We start from the raw sequence: 27,536 nt of genomic DNA on the forward strand, positions 1-27,536 counted from the left end.
TAGTTCCACCGCAGGCTGCCTGTCTTCATTTGGTGTCTGCTCACCCTGACCACCCCATGCAACACAGCAGTTTGTATCCATTTTGACCTCCTGGTCTTATTCTTCTTTCCACCTCTTACCAGAGAAGTTGTTCTACGTATTTATTTGTTATGTCTTTTCCGTCAATCTCCCTTATGAGTAAGCTCTAAGAGAGCAGGAACAGCTTCACTGTGTGTCCCTGTGGCTGTGAATCTCACCAGGTAGGGCAAAGGTGGTAGATAAGTATTTCCTGGTTGGATGAATATGTAAATAAGTGTATGGGTCCTGAGTCTAGAGCCACCAGCCCTCTTAGTTAACCAGCATGTGTTACACATATGGATTTAGATAGATGACTTACAACTGATGACGGCCACATGGGAAGAATCAAATAGCTATAACTGATTAATTTCATCCTACTCAGTATAGCAAACATTTAGCAAGCCCTTATTATGAGCAAGGTTCTATGTTGGAGATGCTATTAGCACATCTGCCTCTCTAAAGAAGCTTATAATTGATGTTTTCTACATAGGAAAACCTAAAAGTACAAAGACTTCCAGAGACTTGGGATTCCCTCTTCTGATCTCTGTAGAAATAAGTTTAGCTTGGCAAGCCTTTGTTGAAACCATACTATGAGCAGGGCACTGTGTCACTGATAATCTTTATCGACATTCTTCATAACAGCATCACTTTTTCAGCTTTAAATAATGGAAAACCTAATATTGGGGAAAATTCAGTACAGCAATGTAGCATAAATTATAGGCCTTTGCAGAGCTGCATTAACTTAAGTGCTTCTAGAAGTACAAATATTAAAGCTATTAGAATTCTGTTATGGTGATAGGTACACACATTGTTCATTGATGAGCATTTTTGGTTGAAATGAGCAATACGTGTGTGTGTGTGTGTGTGTGTGTGTATAATTAATATTTTTATAAGTTTTTCTTATTATTGTCTGAATATTTAGGACCCATTTTTTGGCAAATATTTTTATAGTTTATTTCTGGTATATCCATCTAAATCATTTAAAAGAGTAATTTTTTGGGGTACCAGGGATTGAACCCAGGGACCCTCTATCAGTGAGCTACAGCCCCAGTCCTTTTGATTTTTTATTTTGAGACAAGGTCTTGCCAAGTTTCTGAGGCTGGCCTCAAAATCATGATTTTCCTGCCTTAGCCTCTTGAGTAGCTGGGCTTGTGCCACTATGCCCAGCCCTAAGAGTAAGTTTTAAAAGCACACATATATTAGACCTCATCATATAAAAGGTAATGGAATATAAATAGTTCAGAATTTGGTTTCAAGTCTTGCTCCTGTTAGTAGTGTTTTAAATATTGTTTTGGTCTTGGTGGGTATATCTTGATGGTTTTATATTATCTGGAATTTTCTCTGGGGTGTGAGTTTTGAGAGGAAGTCTCATGGATACCCATGGAGTGTGCCATCTATGGGAGCAGGAAGAAAAATGGAAGGGAATAATTTGTAGTTTTTGGCTCAATGTAAATGTATTTAACTTCTTCCTTTTCCTCTAGCAGCCTGGCTTGTCCACTAGGAGACAGGCAGGAAACAGTACTTCATCCTTGTCATTAGTTTCTATTGAGCTCTTTGGGGTTATCATTATTATGATTTCCTCAGAATAGACAATTCTCCTCAGTTGACAGGAAAAAGCAATCCACATGAATTTAAGTTGATTAAAAGAATGTTAACAAGGAAGATATATTAACACAGTGATAAGGATATTAGTTCTTTTGGTGACAGGTGATATTGGCCTTGGTGACAGGGAGACCTGGTTTTGAGTCGTATCTCTTTGACTTACTACCTCCATGGTAATTTCCTCCTCCTTCTCAGTTCCTGCTTCTGCAAGTGGAGAGTATAAGAGTTCCACCCCAGAGGTCTTTTGAGGTGCTTCTTAGCTGAGATGGTATCTTGATCATTCACATCTCATAGTCTCCTCCTCCAAACCTTCTGAATCTATGTGATAAAAGGTACTAAGAGAAAAAATGATAGCATCACAATAAAAGGAATGGATGAGTGGTGACAGATATGTTGAAGAAAATCTAATTCTAAGGAGCAGTGGAGTCAGGGAAGCTGAGAAACCACTCAGTCTACATCACAGTCTCTTCAAAAGCCAGAGTCCAAAATAGCAGCATCACAGAATGTCTTAGCTGGTTCAGGTTGCAATAATAAAATACTGTAGACTGGGTGGTTTAATCAACGAATGTTTATTTCCTGCAGTTGTAGAGCTGGGAAATCCAAGGGCAAGGTTCTGGCGATTCAGTGTCTGGTGAGGGCCTGCTTCCTGGTTTGCAGTTGGTTGCCTTCTAGCTCTATCAGGAGGGAGAGGGAGGGAGGGAAGGGAGGGAGAGGAAGGGGAAAGTTCTGGTCTCCTCTTCTTATAAAGGCCTTAGTATCATCATAACCTAATTCCTCCCAAAGGCACCTCTTCCCAATAACATTTCGACTTGACAAATTTGGGGAAGACACAAACATTCATAGCTCTGGGATGAAAAGGACTGGTGCTAAAACAAGGAGGATTGAGTAGAAGCTGTTTGAGAAATAAATCAACAGAAAAGTTGAAAGGTTATTATGAAGAAAACCCATACAGTTTTCACATTGGTTCAGCAAAGGTTGACATTTTTTCAATCTCTCTCTTTGCACATAATAAATAAATAATAAAATATTCACTATTTTCTGAATCATATGGTACTTTTTCATACTTAATCCTAAGCAGACACACCAAGGAATAACAGAAATCTCAGTAATATTTTTATGGAAGATGGAATCCCAAACTAAGAAGACACAGTCTTTAGGAAAATAGTTTACACAGAGAGAAAGTCTAAGAAAAAAATTATCATTAATATCTTCAGGAAAAAAAGAATAGGATGCTATTTGAAAAACTGTAAAAAGATAAAAATTATTCTTAGAACTTAAAATATTATAGCAGAAATTTTATTTAGAATAAATTTTTATTTAAAACAAAATTTAGCAGAAATTTTATTTAAAATCAATTTTATTTTAAATAAAAATTTAAATATTATTTAAAATAAAATTTAAATACCCAGGGACAAAATCCAGAAGGGAGAACCAAGAGACAAAGAGATAGGAAAAAGGAAGAAAAAGGAAAAAATATATATATATGATTTCATTAGTTCAATGCTTAAAAAGACTTTTCCAGAACCAAAGGGTATAAATTTCCAGACTGAAAGGGTGTATGGAATGCAAAGTACAGTTGATTAAACTAAACCCATATTAAAGCATATCACTGTGAAATTTCAAAACGGGAGGCAAAAAGAAGCTTCTACAATGTTCTAGAATGAAAAGGTTGGTGAGATGAACTCAAGGATGACCAAAAGTCACAATGGCTTCTCAATCATAGCAGCAATGCTGAAAGCAAGAAATAAAGAAGCAAAAATCTTCAAAAAATTTAAAGGAAAATCATTTAAATGAATTCCATGCCCATTTAAGCTAGTAATGAGATGTGAGGGCAAGCTACATCCAAGGCCTGAAACATGTATCTCTTGGGCATCATGCACCTACCTTAGGCTACCACTAGGGGATGTGGGAGGGAAAGGGAGGAGTTGGGGAGATAGGAAGGATAGTAGAATGAAACAGACATTATTATTACTGTGTGTATATATGTGACTGCATGACCAATGTGATTCTGCAACCTGTATACTCAGAAAAATGAGATATTATATCCCATCTGATTCAAATGTATGATATGTCAAGGTAATTGTACTGTCATGTGTAACTAATTAAAACAAAAAAAACTGAGGGAATGAATGGGAAATAAATAAATAAATAAATAAATAAATAAATAAAATGAAATATGTTTAAGTCCAAAAAAAAAAAAGAAAAGAAAATGAAGGGGTAAAACAACTCAGAAGGCAGAAAAATTGAAAGCGGGGGTATATAGCACAGGAGAGAAATAGGGGGAACCTATGGAATAATGATTGTGGTGGTCAGTGGCTATGAACTCCATCAAGCCTCAATCCCATTATCTGATAGTGTTTGAAGGTGGGACCTTTGGAAAATTAGATTATGTGGGTAGAGCCCTTCTGAGCAGGGTTAGTATGTAAGAGGGGTGATCTTTCCCTCTACCATGTGAGGATACCAAATAATTGCCATCTGCAAACCAATATGCAGTTGTGGGATCTGGAGCATCCTTGACATTAATCTTTCCCAGCCTGTAGACTGTGAGAAGTAACTTTCTGAGGGTTCAGCCATCCAGTCTATGACATCTGTGACAGCTACCCAAACTGACTAAGATAGAAGCCATTCAGATTGAGGTAGCATGGCAAAAGAGGCTGTTCAGAGCTGTCACTATGCCTGCTACTATGAACCTTTTTTATTTATTTCTTTCTCTTTTTGCTTTATTTTTGTTATTAAAGAAGTGTATGGTTACATTGCTGCTAGCTTTCTAAGGTCAAATGTATTTATCATCATGCAATGAGATCAAATTTGTGAGAAAACAAACTTAAGAGGCCATATTTCATTGGAGAAACTCAAAACACATGTCTTTGGGTCCCTTTATGTAGCTTGCACCAGAAAATGATGTCATACCTGTTGAACCAGCTTTTAAACCAGAGAAATTCATGGAGTACATACTCTACCAAATCAGAGGGATATACTAAAAGAGAAGAAGAAATGATATCCAGTAAATAAGGAATCCAATCACGGAGAAAGGCAGAGGGAATGTTTAGTAGAAAAACAAAGGCCAGGATACAGCTGTTCTAAAAGGAACCCTGTCCAGAGAAGGAGAAATGGCTAAAAACATATCCTTGGTCTATGTGATCTTATGGATCATTGTACTAAGATATTAGCGGAAATAATAGGAAGAAATGGCAAAAAAAGCAAAAAGAAAATTAAGTAAATAAAAAAGCAAGACAAGGTAAGTATTCCTTTCTTTAGTCAAGTTAATTTTGGGAAAACTGAAAGTAGAAAGGGAAACTAATCATAATACATAATGATGTTTTTATATAAATGATATTTACATAGCATATAAATGGAAATTCTGAACATGAATTTTACCAAAATTGTAATCCAGTCACATATAGAAAATAGAAGAGGGGATGGCAGCATACAAAAATTTCCTCTTCTATCATAATAGAAAAAACCATAGATGATGTTTAAGATAGTAAAGACACATAACAGCATATACATATTATTTAGAAGTACAGATACTCAAAAATGTCAGAAAAAAATTATTACCTTGCTGAAACTAAAAAATGGGTTACTTTCAGAGAGAAAGACAGTATTATTTACATTTTGCAAATGTTCAGTATCACTTGACTTTAAAAATTACATGTATGAATTATTTTCTTAAAATAATAAAAGCTAAAATAGCCCGTGCTAGTTCTCCCATGTGTGGGCTCTTTTCATGATGTTATTATTATGTGAACGAGTCTTGCTTTTTCAGATGACACAAGATCTAGCAATGTCTGCCACTGAAGTTTTCAGGGGATTTGGACAGGGATTGGACCTCAGATTCTTCATTGTAAAGTGAAGGAGGTTTGGCACATATGTGTTCACAGGCCTGTGCCAGCACTATTATGGTATGAATAGAACCTTTTATGCAATATGCATATGCTGACAGGGTGCTGTCACACATGAAAAACTTGGCTGCGGTCAAAGTCGTGACTTTGATATGGGCCATGGAGCTGAAAAGATGAAGAATGTCTTATTCACTGGTCCAAGACCATGAAGTGAAATTATGAGAAGAGAACTCCAGGTCATTAAGAACAAGACAACATAGTTTGAACCCCTGGAATGATTCTTACCTTTAAGAACTAATGTAATAAAATAGAGTGATATACTTCACCACACTTTGTAAAGCAAAAATTCTGTATAGGCATGAGAGGTATCACTAATGTTTGAAAAGTTGTTAGCACACTACAGTAGGAAAAGCTCTGGCCTGGGAGCTAAGACTTTTGAATTCTAGTGTTGATTTTGCTATTAACAATCTGGGGAAACATGGACAACTTCTCTTATGTCCTTTGTCCTAACTTGGGGACTGGAAAACTAAAGGATGACTTGGGTACATTTCTCCCATTAGTAGGGAAATAAAAATAAAAACTGGCGTAAGTAGGGTTGCCCACTGGACTGAGAGCAAAGCTTCAGGAAGGACAGGAGCCAGGTAGGTGTTCAGGAGCTCTGGGCAGCACTACTATCCCAGAGATTGAGCAACCAGGATGGCACATGGACCGTTCAATCAGAATGAATGCCTACAGCCAGACTTCAGCAGGGACCTAGAGGCCCTAAGCTGATCCAAGGCCCTGTTGGTCAGAGAAAAATCTGGGCAGTGGCCCCAGAAAGGTGATAGTAGAAAGGATATTCAGGGTTGTGAGCCAGCAGCTATCCACCAACTGGCCTTGAAGCATTTTGATATTTTAACAACCAGTAAGCCACTTTGGAGTGCTCCTACTGGGTATAAGAGAAGCATCTGAATGTGGGGAGCTGGCATTCCTACCTTTCTCAATGTTAGGATGAGCTGAGATAAAAGTTCATCTAATACATTTTTTTCTGCTCTTGTTTTCCACCACTTAATACTCATGTTTGAGGGAGGAGAGTATTCAGTTGGCTTAGTTTACAGTTTATGCCTATACTTGGGTGGGGAAACAGGGCACTGACACCTCCAAATGATAGACACCCCCCTACATCCCTGCAACTGCATCCGATGAAGTGAAGGCAGTTTCCTAAAGGAATGCAGAGCTCTTCATATCTCACTCTAGGGCGAAATACAAAATATTTAACAGCTGCTATGGCAGGTTCTTCTGTCAATTAGGAAGAACATGGATCCTTGAATTTGGGGCTGGGTCCTGAAGGCTCCCTACTATGCTAAAGTTAACTGTAACCAGCTGTGCTGCTACAAGAGGAAAATACCAGAGTCACAGGAGCAGGAGGTCAACACTGAGTAATGGAACATCAGAACAGGGATTGGGGACTTGGGCCATGGTGCTTGGTTGGTCATAGGCGTGGTATAGTATTATTAGCTGGCTCCTATCTGTTGAGTATGAAGGGAGAAGGGATGCTGGGCTCTAGGGATCACAGCTGACTGTTACAGAGCCACTGAGGTAGAACTGCAAATGACTCATTCAGCTGGGTACTTTGGTTTGCTACAGCATGCTTGAGGTGTGATGGTATTATTGATTTTCATCATGACTAGGAGATAGGGTGGCTGCTACTGGAATTTGGCCTATGGGATTAGCAATGGCAAATATTCTACAGAGTTCGGGGTAGTGCTGCTGTCCCGCCCAAAATGCCAGCAGAACTTCTTGTAAGAAACATTGAGAGGCTGGGATTTAGCCAGTGGTAGAACATTTGCCAAGGAGACCCAGGATTGGATACCCAAGAACAGCAACACACACAGGATACATTGAACAGAAAATCTTTCAGAAGGAACTGCTGAAGAGTGTATAGCCATATGCAAAGGGGAGAAGGGGTAGAATACCAATTTGAGTAGTGTAGTTTTCATAAATACATGTCATTTAATCCATTGACAATCCCCTAAGGTTTAAATAACCACCTTCTTCTTATACATGAAGAGTTAGATTTAGCAAGGCAAAATACCTTCAGCAGGTGAAAAACAGGCAAAGGACAGAGCCTTTCAATTTAGGTTTAAGTCTAAAGCCTTCCTGCAAGATTTCAGGGGACTAAGAGGAGAGGGGCAGTGTGTGTGTGTGTGTGTGTGTGTGTGTGTGTGAGAGAGAGAGAGAGAGAGAGAGAGAGAGAGAGAGAGAGAGAGAGAGACTGGGGAGAAATGAAATAGAATTATAGTCATGTCACAAACTCAGGGTGAGAATCAACTGTGGGAAACTGGAATTCCTAGATGGAAAGGAGAGACATTTTTGCAGGGTCTTCTGGTCTTGTTTCTATGATTCAGTTCTCTGTACTCTACCACACTCTGAGGGATGACTTTAAGATAAATGTTGAATAAACACTCCTATAAGGACTAGAAATTTACATACAACTGCAACTATATGGAAAACTGATTAAAACCAACTATGCTGAGCTAACATTAACTGAAATTTATTTACTAACAAGTTAAAGAGATAAAGGAAGTATGAATTCGATTTTTTTTAAAAAAATAAGATTTTATATGGTCATTAAATCAATACAAATCATGTAAGACTTTTTATTTAACAAACAAGATTTCTTTGTAATTATGGGATTTTGTATATGTTTTTTGTTTTAAAGACCATCAGGTAATATCTTCTTTTCTTAATTTTCTGTAATGAAGCAATCATACTCCCCTCCCATCTTTTCCTTTCAACCTGTGATAACGTGCAACTCCCTCCCCCAAGGGAATTACAAGAAAAGTTTGTACCCGTCACCAGCATCTTGGTAAGAACGAAAAGCAAAAGAGTAAATTTTCGTTAGTTAAGTGGGGAATAGAATAAGCACTTGTATTAAGCGGAGAGGGGAAAGATCTAACCAAAGTAGTAACTGTCTCTAGGTACTGCATTTAGGGAATGCTACTTGTCAATCTCCTGAGTTGGTGGGCGTCTTTCTAGTTCCCGCCCTTCAAAACCCCGCGCAGACACCAGGTGGCGCTGTCGCTCTGGCAGTACTGCGTCCAGAGCCCTCGGTGGGCGCTGTTCTTCTAAAGGGCTACGCTGGCCATCTGACCCCAGAGGAAGGGGTTCAGTGAAGCGCGGAAGCAGAACGGCGCCTTACTGAGGCGGCGCCCTGTGGCTGAGCAGAAGCCAATTTCCACCCCAAAGTCATGCAGGGCGGCGGCGGGAGCTGGAGCCCGCCATTTTCACTCCAACCGCAACACGAGGTGAAGTTCAGAGCCTGGGTAGGGGCGCAAACACTAAATTCGAGGAGCGCAGAGGAGGCGGCTCTGAGCAGTTCGGGTGGTTGGAGTGTGGGGAGGACCACTTTGCAGGGTGTCAAACATTACAGCTCCTTCTGCTGGATTCTCAGCTGAGCATGAAGGAGGCAGGTTCCAGGACTTTCGAAGGGTACTCCTTGCCCTTTCTCTTCTCTCCATCACCAGCTTTTTGCGGTGACGAAATACTGTCTTTTCAGTTTTCCAAGGCGAGAAGGTAATTTCTCACAAAAATAGGGTCTTGCTAAATCCCCAGTTTCTGCGCAGCCTCTCTTAACATTTGTGAGCGAATCACAAGTTATAGTGTAAAGAATTGGACGCGTGGGGTTTGTTAAGTTGGGTTCAAAAAATGGGAAAGATGACTTTTTAAGAGGGCCCAGAGGGCGAGAGCGTAGGCCTGATTCCCCAGGGAACCAGCGAGGGGCTCTGGAGCTCCTGGAGTTGATGATATTCAAGTCTCAGGGTAGAACCTCCCAAAGAATGATCCGCATGGATCAGAACCAGTGTTTGATAAATGCAGTCCCTGGTCCCAGGACAGACCTGTCAACCAGAATCTCTGCGCGTGGTCTAACCACACGAACCTGTCTTTTCATTGCCAACAAAAATGGCCAATTTAATACCCCCACATGATTCTCCTGTACGTTAAAGTTTGACAATCGTTGCCTTGGCATTTATATTCCACTTGGACTAGTTGGGAAGGAGAGGAAAGACCTAAGGGGGCCGTTATAGGAGCCCAGTCTTTTCAGGCGAAGGAAAGAAAGGCGGGTCTTTGGGGATGGAGAAGTGAACCCAGAATGCCTGGAAACAGGAGGACACAGAGATCTTCCGTAGAGCTCAGGGGGGCTATTTTAGGAGATTTGCCTGAGCCTCGGTCCCAGGCCCTGGGAGAGAGTGGCTCGCTCCCGGTGCACTACACACCGCTGCAGTGCGTACCAGGTCTTAAGGGGAGAGGGTGTGTGGCGGGGGCCGGGCTCCTCTGCTTCTCTTGTGGGGGCGGGGATGCGTGAGAGGGGGAGGAGAGAAAGTGGGGGGCGCTAGGGGCTTGGACCTGCCTCCCACCTCCTCACCTCCCGCCCCCAAGGCCACCGTCCGCTTTATAATTGGCTGCCCGTAGCCCTTCCTTTTTCTCTTATCTGATCCTGGGCGCACAGCGGGAGGGAAGCGCTGCAGAGGCGGAGGCACCTCGGGGCGGCGGAGAGTGGGAGCGGGAGAGGGAGAGGGACAAGAAGAGGGAGAAAGGCTAATAGAAAAAAATTTTAAAAAGAGAAAAGAAAAAAATACAATAAAAGGAGAGGGAAGCGAACAAGGAACCGTGCGTTGCGGCGCGCCGCTGGGAACCAACTCCAGGCGGATCTTCCTTAGTCACCAAGAGGTTTCCAGCCTGGGCTGGAAGCTTGCCTTGCACAGGTCAGTTCGTCTTTCTCTGCTCTTCTTTGGCTTGGCTTTGAAAAGACTCCTCTCGAGAAAGGAAAAGTGGAGAGAGCGAGCCACCTGCAGACGCAGTGCAATTCCCTGGACCTTGTCTGAACGCGCGCGCTCCCAGGATGGCGTGGGGATCCTTGTGGTGGGACAGGACCATGCACCCAGATACCTCTTCTCCAGGCTCTCTGGGCAGCGAGTGGCTCTGCGAGATGAGTGTGCGGTGACAGTGGAGATACTGTTGCTCCTGGGTGCTTCTCCCTGTGCTTGCGCGCAGGGAGCGCGCGGCTCAAGAAGCCGGATTTGGCTGCGGGAAGGTGGGGTCTCCAGTATGTAGAAGGGGTTTAGTAAAGGCGACTATGTAGCGGGCAAGGGGCTTAGTGATTTGTCTTGAAGAGTTGTGTGTGCATAGTGAACACACTGTTCTTATTTAGTCTGTATTTGGTGTAGTTTGGGAGAGCAGCCCATGGAGATCATGGGAGGCAACACTCACGCAACCATCCACTGTATTGTCACAGATTTGGGTAGCCAAGGACCAGATACTGGAAGCAAAGGGGAGCAACCAGGCAGAGCTTAATGATGGAGGATGGTGGCGCTGATGCGCTCCTCCATGTCTCTGCTGCAGGAAACCTGGACACTGTACGCTTTGCTTTGGTGTCTGAATCAAGGAGGTTGTGCCTTTGAGCTGAAGTGCACTTCCATGCTGTGATGTTGGAGGACCCTTTTTGCCTAGCTTCTTCTTCCCTCACTTCTTTTCTTGCATTCCTCGGGATCCCTCCCAACTTTATGTCCTCTAGTATGCAGCACCTGGGTGGAGAACCCGGACTTTGGCTCACAGTGCGCACAGCACAGGCAGAACAGGGTAACAGCTAGCTCAAGAGCAGCGGTGTGTGTCCTTAGAGTAAACTTAGTCACCGGCCAGGACCTGGAGGTCTCCTGCAAATTTGAGACTACAGGCGCTGAATTCTGGGGGAAGCATGTCCAATGTCGCAAAAGCCAAGGGTTGCTCAGCTAAGATCCACGCTGGCTTTGGACCTGGCCTTAGGGAAAGGGTCCAAATGAAGCTTGTGTATAACTCTCACAGGGGCCTGATTTTCCCTGAACATTGTTTCTGGGGGTTGCTGTTGACAGTTCCATTCCTTCTGAAAGTTTTGGACTCCCTTCTGTACGTTTTGGAGAGTCCCCTGCTGGCGGCAGCTAAAGGGGTAGGGGTGGGGTGGAAAAGCGGGGAATATGGTGGCTCAATGGAGAGCAGACATGAAAGCGAGTTTTCCTGATTCCCCTTGATAGAAGCATAGGACCCCCTCATAGACAGAGGGCCAGGAGGGCACTTTGCATTTGCAGCATGTGGTCAAGAGGCCAGTTGCCAGTTTAGTCCAGGGAACAGGCTTAAGCTGCTTGCAACAAGGAGACTTGTGTTTGATTGCTAACAAGTAGTTCAGTGCTGCACGCAGAGAGCTTGCTGGGCAATTTAGAATGAATGAATGAATGAATGGAATTTGGATTTTTTTGTTGTTGTTGTTCAAAAGAGCAATTTGGATGAATCACCTCTGAACATGGATCCAGTGACTTGCTTGTTGTAAGATAGATTTTGGGATAGTTTTGTTAAAAAAAAATCTTTATTGAGAAATAATTCCCATACCTAACAATTTGCCCCATTAAATTATACAATGCAATGATGCAATGGTTTTTAGTATCTTCAACTATATTAGTATATTGTGCAACTATCACCATAATTTAAGAACACTTTAGTACCCCCAAAGAAATACCTGTTTGCAGAATTATATACCTACAGTAGAACTAACACAGGATTATATACCTATATGCTTATAACTGTGGAGTAAGCAGTGACTCTACAATTCTTAATATGCCACCCTGGCTCTGTGGTTTTCATAGGAATGGATTATACCATATGTGGTTCTCTGTGACTGATTCTTTTGACTAGCAAGATATTCTCAGGCTTCATCCATGATGCATAGGATATATTTTAGTCTCTCCATATCAGTGGGCAGCCATCCTTGTGCTTGAGGAGGCTTGAGCCAGAATGGACCTGGACCTCCACTGTAGCCCTGACCTCCTGTAGGTCCCTTTGAAAGGAGGAGCCACAATGGTGAGGCCTCTTAGTAATTCTCGGGGCAGGATTCCTTGGAACCTATCAGGATTCCTGGAGCAGTTTTGGATGGGTCCCTGGCTTCAGGATTGATGGGAGGAGTGCTTTGGCCCTTCTCCTGTTGTTAACCATCCAGCTGAAGATTTCAGAAGACGCTTGGGGCCTCCCCATGCTTTTCAGACTCAGCCAGGGTCAGCCTTACGAATGCGCTGAGCAAACTGATGTGATTTAAGGAGTACTAGGGAGAGCCCCCAGCCTGTGAAGAAAGACCCCTTGGGGCGTTCTCCCTTTGGATCTAAAATATTTCCCAGGGTCCCCTAGTAAAAGGTCTTTTGCTTATTTTCAGTTGCCAGTCTCTGCAGTGATGTGACTAGAGCCACATTTGCCATCAGTTTTATCCAAGTTCAGCCAAATGACTGCTGTTTTCCTGGCGGATGGAGTATAAACTAAGATTCCTTTAAAGAGACAAGAGCCGCCTTGAATTGCTGCAGGATGAGGCATTACTATTTAAAAAACTCCAAGTTACAAATTATCTGGGATTATGGCAGTTTGTGGAGAACAAGATTATTGGAAATGAGACATAAGATGAGTCCCCAACTGGCATTGGAGTGGGGGCAAGGGGAATAGAAAGAGAATTGACAAAAAAAAACTTTCTTCTTGGGACATTTGCCCCCAGATAGTGCTGAATATCAGGAAAACAATCATTCTCCTTTACTTTTTCTATAAGTAAATAAAAAGTGGCAGGCATCCACTTTTTTTTTAACTCTTCTATATACACTAAACTTTGAGTGGAAACCGCTTCTTGTTTCTATGGGGGTGACTGGTGTGTCTCTCTGTGTGTGAATGTGTGTAAGAAATTGTGCTACTCATCTTTCTGTTACTATAACAAAATGCCTGAGATAACAAACTTATATAACAGAGAAAATGTTTATAGTGGCTTGCAGTGATAGGGGTTCTAGCCCATGAGCAGCTGGCCCTGTTCTTTTGAACCTGTAGTGAGATAGTATATCACAGTGGGAGCATAGTAGAGCAAAATTACTTTTGTCACAGGTCTGGGAGTTAAGAGAGAGAGAAAGAGAGGAGGGAACCAGGTTCTCACAACCCCCTTCAAGGGCACACTCCGATGACCTTAAGACCTTCCACCATGCCCCTCCTCCTCATGTTTGTACCACCTCCCAATAATACACCCTGAGGACCAAGCCTTTAACCCGTGGGCCCTTGGGGCATATTTATGATCCCAAACATAGCAGAAATCTCAACATAGTTATTTGTTAGGTATCTGTCCTTTTCTCTTTTAGAAACACACTTGTCTTTCATGTACTTGGAGAAGTAACTATTCCTCCTTTAGTGATGAAACCACTGAGCTTCATGGAGATAAAGAAACTTTCGTGGGATTAAGATGAAGATGATTAAGAAAAGCCTATATGGAAATTTGGACCCAGATCACATTGGACACTGTCTTGAATAGCTTCCCTGATGGGGGAGTCACTTGTGATTGCAAGTGGCTTGGGAATGATGGAACTGAGGCCACCCAATCTGGGAGCTGGAGCAGAGGATGGAAGGCAGACAGATAGGAGGGAGACGTCACCTTGCTGTGTCTGTGCTCTTACGCACGTTCCTTTACATCTCTAGTTTTTATTTTCCCATCTGGAAAACTCGGATAACAATAGCCACTTCATAGGGTGGTTTAAGGTGACTTTGTACAGAGCCTGGGAGACAACAATGGGTTCTCTTTTCTCCTGCTTCTTTTTCTTCTTTTCACTTAAAATGTCTTTTCAACTATTTTCTTTCCTGTCTCCACTGTTTTGTGGGCTTAGTGAATAGAAAGGAGAGTGTATGGGAAGTTCTAAGACTCTAAGCTAAGGTGTAGAGCTTAGAGTCTCCATTTCCTCAAGGTCATATTTTTATCAGTGGACTTGTTGCACTTTCTGCCCACGGGCCTTTGTTGGCACTCCCCTGGCGGGTGTCTTCAACTTTGAATTTTAGGGAGCAGTGTCTGATCTCTTTCCTCCCAAGAATTGCCTGGGTTGCTTGTGAAAACTGGTCCAGAGGGAGGCTGGACTTTGCCAAATCTGTTAGAATGTCTTAGGACACATCTGTCTAAGGGCGGTCAGGAGACTGTTAATGGGATGAAGATCTGTTCCTTTCTGTCTCTGCTTTTGCAAAGAGGAGAACACTGACTTGATCTCCAAAAAGGATATTCTACTGATGATTTTTTTTCTATCATATACCGGCATTGTGCTAAACTTTCAAGAGAGAACAGTGTGTAATATAATTGGTTAAGTAGAAATGAATAGAATCAGCTACAGTACAGTATTAGATGCTACAGAATGGGAAATAAAGGTTATTCCTATAGGAACCAGAAAACAAAAGCAAAAACATTTGATCCCAAATGAGGAGGATCAGGGAATTCTTCCTGAAGGAAAAGATGTCTAAGCTGAGAAGCCCAGCTACCTTTTATACTGAGTATAAGAGATTTGGTTACAAATAAAAATCTCCCATGTCTTTGAAAGAGGCTCTATGTCAGTCCTTAAAAACAGAAAGGGTGGAGAGGGTGGGTAGAAGCCAGATGATGGAACATTCCTGTGTCAGGGAACTGTCAGTCCAATTTGCCTTACTTTTGGAATAGTCTGGCTCCCATCACATAGAATTTAGAGCATCTAGTTTGAGACTGCTGGAGCAGATGCATTTCTGAGGCTAATGTGCAGTCAAATGTCATGCATTTGAGTAACTCATAGGACTGCTAACTTAATAGGGCCTTTCCATCATTTAGAAAAAGTCAGCCCCTCCAGGTCCATGCCATTGGGAGAAGAAAGCATCACTGGGTAGCACAGCTCTGAACTGAGGCATACACTGGCAAGGAGAGTGCTAATTTCAAGTATCATTATCCTAAACCAAATACAAATTGTGCAGTACCTCAGCTTTGGACTGTGTGTGTGTCAGCCCTGAGCATCCAAATATTGATGATTAAATCATTATTCATTGGTTGCCCATTATGTATGAGAATTTGTTTCATTATGAGTTAAACTTCCCATCTGGAGGTGTTGTGGTGTCCAATATCCAGACGGTAAGAACAATTACCACAGCCATGGAGTTAACTGGAGAGTTGCAATGGGATGGAGAAAAGATGCATTCGTTGGAGGCCTGGTTAGTGCTACTGCTAGTTGGTGCCCACGGGGATTGCTACCTGCTCCTGATGAGATAAAATCACATAGATCGCTAAGCACGCTGTTGGTTCAGCTGAGGTATTTTTTTTTTTCATGGTAAAGCTTTCCTAATGAAGGAAACAGGGCAATTCTTCTATTTATATTTTGGAGTAAGCACCTTGTCTCACTGTACCAGCAATAGTTCAGAGACTGGCTCTTTGAAGTAGTGTCCATTGTGGGGACAGAGGCTTGCATCTGGTGAGGAAGGGGATTCTTCCTATTTCTCACTCCCCTTCCCTTGTGTCCCCTGCCTTGCATCCTCTTCTTTACCATTTCTCTTTCTCTTCTCCCTTTTCTCACTACCACTTTACTATTTCCTTTCTCTTCCTTTTTGATGTTTCTCTCTTGTGCAAAAATCACCATGAATTTGAGCTTTTTGTCTTTTAAAAAGCAAAACCAGGAGGGCCCCGATACCCAAGGTAAGAAATGAGAATGGAAAACAATCACAGCATTACTGCCAATTTAAAACTTTGGTAATTAAAATAAGTATATGCCAGTAAATTACAAAAACTGGACAAAATATAAATCATTAAGATGTATCCTAGGTTATACAGAAATTATAAATAAAAAGGCACAAAATGTGAAAAAGTTGTTAAAACCTCATCTCCCCCAAAGTACCAAATCCTATGGTTTTGCAATAGCATACTAACAAAAAGGTGAAAGCCCAATGATACCAATGTCTTCTTACTACAGCTGTCCCGTCATATGGCATGTAGAAAAAGGGAAACTGAAGCTTTTTGTAAAACCATAAAAATAAAACTAATATAAAAACTTGACAGCATAATAAAAAATGAAGCTATCGACTAATCTCACTTACCTGGTCAATATAGTTGTTAATAGTATATTAACAAAGAAAGCCCAGTAATACATCAAAAGAATAATCCACAGTGATCAAGTTGAGATCATATTTTCAAATAAAAGTTTAGTATTAGAAATTGATTAACATAATTCATTGTAATGATAGATTAAAGGGGAAAAAAATCACATGATTCTCTCTACAGCCCACTACAAAAATTTAGCATTTTTTCAGACTGATGATAAGATCTACACAGATGATAAATGTATATCAGTATATATGTGTTTGTCTTCTATCTGCCTACCTGTGTAGCCACATATCATTAAAACCAAAGTCATGAAAACCAAGAACAAGACAAGATGTCCACTATTAATATTTTGGAAATAGTAGCCAAAGCAGAAAATTTAGAATGTATAGGAAAGATATCATTTGCAGAAAATGTTTAGGAAATCAACTGTTATAAACTGACAAAATGTTAAGCTATTATAAATACTAAGAATCTTTACTAAAGTGATAGATTACAAAACTAATATTAAAATAAACAGTTTTATTAAGCAACAACTTGTTTAAAATCTGGTTAAAGAAAAACCCATTTATGCTGTGTACAGTGGCACAGGAGGATCACAAGTTCAAAGCCAGGCTCAGTAACTTAGTGAGGTCCTAAGCAACATAATGAAACCCTGTTTCAAAATAAAAAAATAAAAAAGGGATGGGGATGTGGCTCAGTGGTTGACTGTCCCTGGATTCAGTCCTTGGTTAAAAAAAGAAAAGAAAAACATATATATATATATATACACATATATATATGTATATATATATGAAATAAAAATATGAAATATCTAGAAATAAATTTAATTGCCAAATTTATAAGTTTAAATACATAAAATGCCTGTGAGAAAATGAAAACACTTTGAATAAACAGAAATATACCCATCTTGATAGATGAAATATTATTTAAAAAGTTACTGTGTTTAAATTGATCTAATTTAACTTAATCCCAATTTTGAGGAGTTTCAGTACCAAGAATAGTCAGAAAGAATGTTTAAAAGAAGATATTAAAAGATATCATAAAATTTTGATATTTACATTATTTGGTAGTCATTCATGAATGGGCGGATCAATAGAAAATAAGATCTAACAGTTCTAACCTGTATATAAAAGACAGAGTTTTCCATAAATGGTATGGGAATAATTGGCTGGACACCAAGGGAGAAAAAAGTTAAAATCTTTATATTTACATCACAATGAATTCTAGTTGTTAGAGTCTGTAAACAAGTCAAAATAACACCTGGCATTTTGCCAGGGGAATGTTAGAGTTGGTAAACAAGTCTGGATGGTGCCTGGCAAAATGCCAGAGGGAGTGGTTTGAGAAGTAACAAAAACAAGCCATTAAGTGTGGAAATTCTTTATTGGTTGACTGATGTATCTAGTTTATGCTAATTAGATAAGCTGTGTGGAATGTATAAATACTGCTCCTGTCCTGCAATAAACGGCTCCCACTCCTGCTGTATCAAGGTACACAAGTTATTCGTCACCCCCCTGATTATTTTGCTGCAGCCGGACTGCGGCACTAGTAACTAAAGATTTAAGTGTAAAAATTGAATACATAAGAATATTAAGAGAAAATATGGGAAATGCTATAATTCTATTTATTTGGAGCTCTTATATAGGAATAGAATTGACTTTTGACTACTGATCTATGTCCTTCAGCCTTTCTAAATTTACTTACTAGATCAAATAAGTTTTAATTTTTTTCATAGACTTTTTTAGGTTTTCCATGTAAATAATCATGTTAATTGTGAATGAATCACTTTTACTTCTTTCTTCTCATTCTTTTATTTTTATTTTTTCTTTTCTTATTGCACTGGATCAAACCTCTAGTACAGTGATCAGTGGAAATGGAAATAGTTACCATCCTTGTCTATTCTTGGTCTTAGAAGGATGGAATTCATTATTTCACCATTAAATATGATAATAGCAATGAGTTTTTCATAGATCCCCTTATCATATTGAAGAAGGTCCTTTTATTCTTAGTTTACTGAATTTCTTTTTAATTTTGAGTGGGTATTGATTTTTCTCAAATCCTTTTTTTGTATTTATTAAGATGATTGTTTTATGTCTGTCAACATGATAAATGATATTGATTTTAAAATATTAAATCAACATTTACATTCCTGAAAATAAATCCCACTTGGTCATGATTATTACCATTTTTTATATATTGTTGAACATTATTTGAGAACAACATTCCTTTTGTAAGGATTTTGTATCTATGGTCAATGAGGGATATTTTTACATAATTTTATTTTATATAGTGATATTTTGTTTTGATAGAAAGGTTATACTAGCCTTTACCTCTTTTTTCTAAGTGTAAGTAAGATTGGTATTATGTCTTCCCTAAATATTTCATAGAATTTACCAGTGAAAGTATCTGGGGCTATAACTTTCTTTGTGAGAATAATTTTAATAAAAATCCAATCTTCATAGTACATACAGGACTGCTTGGATTTTCCATTTCTTCATGTATCTCTTTCAGCAAATTGAGTTTTCAACAGTTTTTTCTACTAAACTAAATTGTTGATTTAAATTGTTTATTTAATAACATACATTTAGTATGTTTCCCTTTTTGACAATCAGCTTTTAATTTGTGAAATAGGTAGCGATATCTTTTTTTTTATTTCTTGAATTGTTGATTGTGTTTTCTATCTAGGTGTGTTTCTTGATCACATCTAGAGGTTTATGATTTTTATTAATATTTCAAAGAAGCAAATTCTGATTTTGTTAATTTTCAATTAGTTTTATATTTCTTTAATTTTTACTTTTATCTTTCTTTATATTCTCTATCAAATTAATTTCAATTTAATTTGGTCTTCTTTTGCTGGCTTCTTCAAGTGGAAAGTTACAGCATTGATTTAAAACCTTTTTATACAAATATTTAAGCCTATTAATTTCTCTCTAATTCTTTAGTTACATTTCACAATTTTTAAATGAATTTTTGTTTTAACTTTTATTCCTTTTGAAATATTTAAAAATTTCCAATGTTCTTTCCTCTTCAACCCATGTATTATCTAGAAGCAGGTTGTTATATCCCAAATATTTTGAACTTATATTTTCTTTATCAATAATTATTTTAAACTTAATTCTTTTGTCAGAAAACATATTCTGTAAGGTTTCAGTTTCTTGAAATTTATTGTGCCTCATTTTATGGTACAGAGTCTGGCCTATTTGGTTAAATTTTCTTGATACACTTAAAAATGCACATTTTGCAGTTGTTAGAAGTATTAGTCAATAAATATCAATTAGTTAATGGAGTTGTTCACATTTTTACTAATATTTTACCTATCTGTTCAATTCCTCAAAAGAGTGTTAAATCTCCAATTTCACTATGACTTCTTTATTCCTATCAGTTTGGGCTTCAGATTTTCTAGTATTAAGTACATACATTTATCACTGAGTTGTTCTGATTAATAGATCCTATATCATTCTAAAATGTCCAGGGTTTGAGGGGGGTGGTTTATGCAGTTTTGGCCTTTCCTACACTGTGGCTCACTCTTTTCTGACATTTCCATTCTCACTTTTCTTTTCTCTGGCATTTATGAACTTTGCCCTTTGACACTTCATGCTATAAGACTGCTGTGCCTTCTGCCTGGGTATAGGGAAAAGATGTCAGTAGCCACTTCATGTGCAATGGAGAGTTTCCTCAGGAAGAGACAGACAAACAGCTAAGCTGATAGTAATAAAAGTAGATTTTCTTTATTCCTTCCTAAATTATCATTTTCTTCTTCTTTGTTATGATGCTAACAGATCATTACATTATCAGATGGGTAATAATTAATGGTTTCCATCAGGACTTATTAAAAATTTTTTATTGGTACATTATAATTATACATAATAGTGGGATTCAATATAACATAGTTATATGTGCACGTAATATAATGTGGGGTTGTGGTTCAGCGGTAGAGCACTTGCCTAGCACGTGTGAGGCACTGGGTTCGATCCCTAGCAATATATATATATATATACCTAAATAAACAAAATAAAGGTAAAATATCTATCTATCTATCTATCTATCTATCTATCTATCTATCTATCTATCTAATGCAGTTGATTTCTTTCCCTAGTACCTGCCCTTTGTCTCCCTCTTCCCTGTCCCTCTTCCTCTACTCCTCTGGTTCCAGGGCTTATTATTAAGAAGACCTCATTAGCTAATCCTGAAAATGTTCTTTATGATTCTGTCTGTGAGGAGGATGGTATTTTCAGTAGAGAGAAGAAATAAGGAATACCCAAAATGTATGATACTAGGTTGGGCCTATTGTTGTTTTTGTTACTGTTTTTTTTTTTAATTTTTATTTTTTAATGCTTCATGACCTAGATCATCAATTGACTGTAAAGTTCTACCATAAAGTGAATATTAAAATATTAAAAATCTACTTGGGGAAGGCAATTTAGAGGCTGTATGATCACTGCCCCAAGTTTGGTAACATCTCTTATGGATAAAAACTTACCCATCCTATATCCCCAAACTTATAATAAAAGAAAACAAACTCAGCACAGTGGCACACCCCTTAATTCCAACAACTTGGGAGGCTGAGGCAGGGGGATTGCAAGTTCAAGCCCAGACTCATCAACTTAGGAAGACCCTGTCTCAAAATAAAAAAGACTAGGGATTTAGCTCAGTGGTAGAGTGCCCCTGGGTTCAATCCCCAGTAGCAGTAAACAAATAAACATACTATTCTTACTGTTAAAATTAGAATTTGGATTTGGGTCATACCACTTTTTCAAGTTTTGTTGTCAAATCTGCACAAAAGAAACCAGTTTTATCTTTTCAAGTATATGAAGAAATCTGTTATGTGCCTCTGATTCTTAGTTTTCCTAGGTTGAAAGCCTGCTTAATTATTACCTTTCCTTCAAACTTTGTTTGCATGAACTTGTCAACTAACTGCTAAGTCTTCTTCTAAGCCAGTGCATTGCTCATAAGTCAGGTTTCCCACATTTTCATACAGTTGATTTTTTAAAACTTCTGTAGAGCTCTCCTCTGGGGAGTGATAAAAATGGATAGGAATGTATTTCAAAAAATCTAAAGCAAGTCACTCATGCAAATAATTGATGTGCCTGTACTCATTGAATCTTCAGTTTCTGCTTAAGCCTTTCTGCCAAGTAAGTCCCATAACCTTAATATGATGGAGGAATAAAAAGTTTTTTGTTCCTTCTGCCCTTCCTTCTTTAGCATCTGCCAACCAACAAATTCATTGGTTATTATTATTACTCTTTCTTTTGTGTTCTTGCAGCCTGCTGCTGACATTGGTACCAATTAGAATATTTTGAGTGCTACTCTATCAAATCATCTTAAAGATAGATATTATCTTCTACATTTTACTGATAAACAATCATAGAGTAGTTAAACCAGTTAGTTAAGGATCCCAGCAGATTATTGCCAGAACTGTCCTCCTAACTCCCACTTAGGGGTTGGGGTAATGGCCTGCATCTTGTGGGGGGTTCTTCTTCTTGCCAAGGGTATAAGCCACCTGAGAAATTAAAGTCTAGAATAACTAGTGAAGAACAAAAGACAAAGAGTCAGAAATATATATTTTCAAAAGCAGAGCCCTGATAGGTTTAGTCCACAAGGGAGCTGGAACTAGACAAAAGACAAAATGGCTCCTGTGGTTTATTTAAGGGGGTACATCAAAGGCAGGGATAAGGTTTCAAGGGCAGAGTCTTGCTTTGTGATGTCTTGCAGTCAGCGGGTTGATTGGCATCATGTCAGGTCACACCCATCTCAGGTGCTGTGTGGGACATGGCAGAGCTGGATAGTAATTCGCAATGTCTCTGGGCAATCTTACACAGAGGAAATGTCCACTGGTAGCTCCCAGACACCACATATTCCTATTCAGTAGCCTTCCATGCACGGTGGCCCACACACAGCCCATGGATGGCTCGAGACATCCCATTTTTCCATTCATACCATCTGTGCTAACTTTCCTTTGTATTTCATTTAGTTTTTCAACATGTTTGCTTATAGTCTTCCTTCTCAACTAAGTTGTAAGTGAGCTCCCAAAAGGGAACTCATGGCATAAGGTTTTGTATCTTCTTTAGTACCAAGTACAATGTTTTTGTTATATGAAGGACTCTCAGTAAGTGATTGTTGGAATGAAGATTCCAATACTTAAAAAACCTCTCAGGGCATAGAGTTTCTGGGTGTGCATGTGCTAGATGGCTAATGGCAAGTTTGTTTACATTTATAATGTATTTTGGGAAGTGGGAGTCATTGAACAGAATGTTGCCCAAGGTTTGTATGTGTACACGTAGATAACTCTTAGAGGTGGGAGATGAAAGAGAGGGAGCTTTACAAAAGCTTTAGAAGAAATATTTTAATGTGTTTTGATAAAAATGGCTGTGTATTAGGTCGGAGGTTTTGTAGATATCTGGGATCACTGGCTAATGGCTGTACTCAAGGTCTTTGCTCCTTATAAAACCTGGCTACACAAATAAAATTACAGATACCAAGCATACAAAATAGAGGCAGAACAAATTAGCACTAATGAGGCTAGTTTTAAGTTACTGATATTTAAGATTATGATCACTTTTTGCAAGTTATAAGGAGTTTTTATTACTCTGGATATAAGTAATTTAAAAGATACACAATTTGGGATAATTTATACCAGTCTGTGGCTTATTTTTCTTTTAGGATATCTTATATTACATATTATCACCTCTCTTCAAATTTACTTTATACCTGTGAACTCAGAGCTAGGTAGCCATTTCTAGCATGATGATTTCAAGCAAAATAAAGTTAGATAAATAAATAAATAAATAAATATTTAAACCCAGGGGGGAAAAATCAAGGCAGGATTTCTTGTTTTGTACAGGCTTTTGGGCAGAGTTTCAACAAATTTGACTTTGACATTTTGGTAAATGTTAAAATATCTCATGGCATGTTAGTAGAATTTGGGATTTTTCTTGCCCCTACTTTTCAGTCCAAAAGTTTGGGGACTTGGCAGAAAAGCTTGGGAAGATAAAATTCCACTTTTTCCAATATGCTATTGCTCATCCTAATTTAAAATAAACAACAAAAAAGAGCACAATTTAAAGATTGGCTCTGCCTACAATTTTTTCCATGTAAATAATACTTAGTTCCCCCAAATGTTGCCAAGCCAAGGCTAATGTAGCATTGATTTATTTGTTTAGTTAGCTCTTAAAGCCAGTGAAAGCAGATTAACTTCCAGTGTTATATGTTAATTATTGCTTGGAAACATCCGCACACAGATATTTCAGTGCTTGGATGAGAACAGAGAAAAGATTGTTCACCTGACTATGACTTGAAAAACAACCCTTTAAAGTAGTATCATGTGATGTCTGATACATGTGTCCTGATCCGTTTTTTTTTTTTTTTTTTTTTTTTTTTTGGTACCGAGGATTGAACCCTGGGGTAAACCACTGAGCCATATCCTCAGCCCCTTTTATTTATTATTTTGAGACAGGGTCTTGCCAAGTTGCTTAGGGCTCCATTAAGTTGCTGAGGCTAGCTCTGAACTTGTGATTCTCCTGCCCCAGATTCCCAAACCACTGGGATTATAGGTTTGAGCCATTGACATGTCCTGAACTTAAGTGTGCATACCTGAAACACAAATGTGGCCTGTTTCTTTACCTTTCATCTCATGCCTTGTTCTAGCTGACCCCTCTGGTTATATCACTGGAGACAGATAATTTTAGAAAGAACACTTCATTTGAGTTGAGAAAGTGGTTCTACTGCTATATTTTTCCTTGGATATATGGGATAGCTACCTGTGTGCCTAGCATATTTACTGATGCACTGATTTGATAGGGCTGAACCTGGCTGCTGCATCTTTTTGACCCCCTGTATTCATGCCTTCTGTCTACATACGGGTTGCTCACACCCTTCTGGATAATCCACTAAGCTTGATTTACCTGTCTCTGTAGGGTGAGGGTTCTATGTATGTTCCAGGACTTTTCATCTGGTGCTTTATCAAAACTTCTACACTATTTACTCCATGTCTTCTCTGTCCTAACAAATAATTGGTTTACTAATATGTAATAAATTAAATCAGGCTAAAATGACTTATAGATATTGGTCACTTAGTATGTTACCTATTCTTTTCAAATTTCTTTATTATTCATTTATTACTGTCTATATACTATGTTATTCTGGAATGAAGCTTGAATATCAGGCTTAAGTTGTAAACCATATAGCTTTGAAGGTTCACAGAATTGTTTTGGTATATTCATTGTACTAACTCCGGGGTTAAAAAGGAAATTAAAGGTAATATGATGCTGTCAACAAATATTAAGTGGCGAATTAATGGCCTCAACTACAGAATGGCATTATATTAATTCAGGATTAAACAAAAACAGCAATGATAAAGGAACAACAAAAACTAAAAAAAAAAGAAGTGCATAAAGCATAAGAAAGCAACTACAAGTGATAAATGCAAATTTTTGGTAAACAAAACAGTACTGACAATTTAGTAAAATAGTTGTTCTAAAGTATTGCAAATTGGACAATCTGTAGCTTATTTATGTAGGAGGGAAGAGAGAAGTCAGAAAAACACCAACTTAATACACACAGTATAGAGATAAACAGAAAAAAATTTAAATTGAGAGATAATACAACTATGTGTTAATAAATATGAAAATCCAAATAAAAAGAATAATTTCATGGAAGAATATCCAAATTAGAGTTAAGAAGTAGAAAACCTATGTAAATCTATAAAGAAACAAAAAAATTGAAAAAGTTGTATAAGAATCAGCATCAAAAAATAAAACATTAAAAAAACCCCAAACCAAACATGTCCATTTGATGTTCTTACTCCTGTTACTAACAGGTTTTCATAGATACATCTCAAGCTATTTAAACTATTGCAAAACACTAAAAATACAGAAAGCTTTAATTTATTTTCTGAAGCTAGAAATATCTGGATGCCAAATTTTTTTAAGAAAAGAAAATTGAAAGTCAGCATTGGTTATTAATATAAATTTGAAAATTAGCTATGTGAATTTGACATTACATAAAAATGATAATACATTGATACAATGAAGATAAGAGAGGGAGGAGGGCTGTCCAGGTAGTTTTAGACTCCAGGAAATGTCTGATTGGTAGTTGTTAAAAGAGATTCTGTGGTAATCTGGTGTATTACTGGATGCACAAATTCAGCCCAGGACTAAGAGTTCAAGCATCAGAACACTCTGTGCAGGAGGCCTTCACAGATGGACAGAACCTTGGAATCCCTGAGACACATCCTTGTCCAAGTCTCTCCTCACAGGGACCCAGCTCTAGTCTTCAAAGCTTTGGATGTTACGGGAATTTGGTTAAAGCAAGCAGCAGCAAAGGGCAGCGTTTCCAAGAGAAGGCATAAGCGGAGGCCATCTCCTGGACTCTTTTGTGAGTTATGCAATCCTCCTGTGGAGAAGCTATTTTGGCAACATTCAGTGCTGCTTAAGTTAAGTACAGCAGAGGCCCAATGGGAGGCAGCTAAAGTGGTCCTGATCAAATCCTTCTCCACTGATCCGGCTTGCAGGATCAACCAAGGAATTAATTCATTATGGGAAGTGTTCAGGAAGCAGTCACCTCCTCCTGTGGCACTTTAGATTTGTTGATGACCTGGCATCAGCACTGGACTCTATATATCCTTTGGAATCAAATAAACACAGGGGAGGCTGCATTTGGAATTTGAGGAGCAATGCCCATTTTGCAACTACTGCATTGGAATGGAATCCTAAAAAATCCCTTCTGAAACAAAGTGTTCTAAACAGGAATTTATCTCCTAAATTCCCAGCTCTGTGATGAAAAGACACTCAGCTACAAGGCCATGGACTAGATCATGAGGGAGTTAGAAGAAGCTAGGAAAACAGGAGGAGATCTGTGGTTTTACAAAGAAAAGGAAGGAATCCTCAGCTTACCCCTAACTCAGATCCAAAGTAACACTGACACTTCCTGACCTGGTGATTCAGCTGAACCCAAGGCCATGTGTGACTATCACTATCAAGGTCAGGTCCAAGTGTCCCCAAGAATGGAAGAGGCCAGATTTAACTTTAGGAGTCTCCTCTAAGGGGGCCGTCCGGGGCTTTAGCATCTATAGCTACTACATGACATGGTGCTAATCTTCCCCACCCATTCCATTCACAGAATTGAACAGGACTAGGACTCCTACAGGACCCAGCATACCCCTTGGTGACAGTGTTTCACTGCACTGTACGGACAGAAAGTATGGAAGCAAGCATTGACTAAAATTTATTTCCCATGCTGGGCTCCGACCTAAAGCATAGTTGCTCTGTATCTTACTAGATTATATAACTTGTTTCCAAGAGTGGGCTGGTATAGTATCCCTCAAAAAGAATACCATCCAGGACTGGGAGAAGTAGCATGGTAGCAATTTCAAAAAAATATTTGAGATTAAATAAGCAATATGGAATTTTTAAAAAAGAAATTCTGGTACAGGGGGAGTTTGGTAGGAAAACAATAAAGTCATGAGTAAAAGGAATGCATAGAAAACTTATCTGGTCCTATAGAGTTAGTAGAGATGACTATGAATTTGACCCCAAATTTCTGATTATAATAAAAAAAGGAACATGCTAAATTTCAAGACTAAAACTAAGAAATAGAATATGCTAGTTTTAAGACTACTATATTATTATAATATTTTTTAAAAATTTTTAATTTGTTCTAATATTAGATTAAATTTTAAGACATAAGTTTCAGGAGATGTATAGGTTTTCCTCAGACTGAAAGCTGAGCAGAATTTTCCTCATGGTTCATCTAAAACAGTTCCCTGTTTCTTATTCACCATAAAATGTATTGAGCCCTCTCTGAATATAAAGATGATTCTAAGTACATCTTTTTAATCTCTGTGGACAGGACTCAGAATTTCTCCTCCATAATGACCTGAAATAGAATTTTAGTGTGTGGGTGGACCTTGAAGATTAATAGCAAATTTTTTGACCCTTTCCCTTCCCTCCCTCTCTCCCCTCTTTTTCTTTTCCCTTTCTCTCTCTCTCTCTCTCTCTCTCTCTCTTTGGTAGCTCTCTTTCACTGATATTCTAAGGAAAAAGAAAATCTGGAAGAGTTTTATATTCACATATTAGAAAAAAAAGAGCTATGAGAAAAGATGAAAAGATTAGAGATCATTCAACTGAATGAAGAGAACATCGATC

The 27,536-nt window shown here is 38.7% G+C and overlaps 1 protein-coding gene across 5 annotated transcripts in view; it reads left to right on the top strand.

Annotated features, from left to right (window-relative positions):
* Window positions 1–8,914: 8,914 nt before the first annotated feature.
* Col14a1 (collagen type XIV alpha 1 chain) overlaps window positions 8,915–27,536 on the top strand; it is a 201,008-nt gene continuing 182,386 nt past the window's right edge. For 4 of the 5 annotated variants that reach the window (XM_015486420.2, XM_015486421.2, XM_015486422.2 and 1 more), the window contains exon 1: window positions 9,964–10,246. The gene's annotated coding sequence lies outside the window, so the exon portion shown is untranslated. Of the gene's footprint in view, window positions 9,057–9,963; window positions 10,247–27,536 lie in introns of those variants that run through there. The other variant, XM_048802064.1, reaches the window with a different exon arrangement.

This window comes from Marmota marmota, unplaced genomic scaffold (assembly GCF_001458135.2).
Source record: "Marmota marmota marmota unplaced genomic scaffold, marMar, whole genome shotgun sequence".
NCBI lineage: Eukaryota > Metazoa > Chordata > Mammalia > Rodentia > Sciuridae > Marmota > Marmota marmota.